Here is a 1,597-nt window from a genome sequence, read left to right as displayed (position 1 = left end):
ATATATTAGTCACCAAAATGATTAATAAGGACCTAAAGGTTCACATGCACATACTTCCATGTTAATGAAGCCCTCATGCTTTATGCATGAAGCAGAACACAAAGCTCCGGAAATAGTTCTCCTCAACGTTCTTTCCAATGCTCCCATTTTTTATGCTGTAATAGACATTGATTTATTTGAAATCAGCATAAAATATGTGCCAGCTCAATAAACCCTGAAGAGGTTCTCAGACTTTCTTGAGTGTCCTCATCAGGCAATAAATCACAGAAGCAATAAAGTATGTTAAATAGCTTAACCAATCATGAAGTGCAGAGCCATCAAATGACTCATTTAAATACTTGTAGGACATTAACCAAATAAAAGATACTGGAGTCTTTAAATATATATTTCTTTCTCACATTTATACAATAAGTATGAAGATAGGGCACTGGAATTCTAGGCCATACATAAAATAATAATAATAAAAGTTACATTTCTTGTTGTTATAAATGAGAACTACTATATTCTATATTTACTTAGCAGATATCTACTTAAGGTACTTCACCTTGAACTGTAGTGTTTGAAAGCTTAAAAATCTTGGCTATATTTATTTTTGCTACATCTCATAGAGGAAAGGAAGTAACTCTCTCATTTTCTTAAAATAGGGGAATTCCAGGACAGAGAGACTAAGTGTTAGATCAGTAAAGGAGCTACCAAAAATCCTCAAAAGCCGTTGTGTTAATCTAATGTTAGAGAGATCTATATTCTCTTCAGAAATGTAAGTTCTTTCATTTCAATCATGGGAAGCCAGGATAGCAGCCAGTTTGCAGTTTAAGACACCTAGATCTGGTCAGCTGGATCACTCTTTAGACCTCATTGATTCTGCCAGCTAGATGTCCATCAACTACACCTGGAGTTTAGAGATCAGCTTGCAGGTAGTCATCTACATTTACATGTCTTAGTCTGAACCCATATCACATCCCAGCAGACATCTTACCTTCTAGTATATCATCAAGTCCTTTGGGCTACAAACTGGATTCATGTGACAGCCTAATACCTGCCTCTTGCCAGCTGAGTGACTCCCTCTGATTTACAGCTTTCTCAGGGGAGCCAACACCCGACCCATAATCCATCTGCGGGGGAAAGGACAGTGTCCAGAGTAATGACCTTCTAGTGGCTTTATGGGCACCTTTGAAGGTTGAGCCAAGTCGGCATGGGAGAAAGAAGTAAGGCTGAAGTTCTGCCTCTCAGTGTGGCTGCTTAGGTTCTAGTGCCATTTTACATGGTCTGAAATGGGAATCTGAAGCTAAAACAGGCCTTTTGCTGCAGAAAAGTTCTACAGGATATTGAGACGTAGAGTTTCTCACTCCTGCTCTCCCTCAGGTTTATTACTCCCTCTGTTAGATATATAATATATTTAAGAAATAATATATAATACAAATATTTCTCATGTACGTTGTATGTGTGTGTAATATAGAAAAAGAAAACATATATATTCCTATATATATATGGGACCAGAACTGGCAAATAGGTGCTGCAAGTGCATGTGCTAACCACTAGACAAGATCGTCTCCCACCTACCTTCCTGCTCCTGGATTCCTGAATTTCCTTTGCCTGG

Source organism: Pterocles gutturalis, unplaced genomic scaffold, assembly GCF_000699245.1.
Source record: "Pterocles gutturalis isolate BGI_N339 unplaced genomic scaffold, ASM69924v1 scaffold33769, whole genome shotgun sequence".
Classification (NCBI taxonomy): domain Eukaryota; kingdom Metazoa; phylum Chordata; class Aves; order Pterocliformes; family Pteroclidae; genus Pterocles; species Pterocles gutturalis.
The sequence above is the reverse complement of the archived record's forward strand: the minus strand, read 5'-3'. Positions refer to the sequence as shown.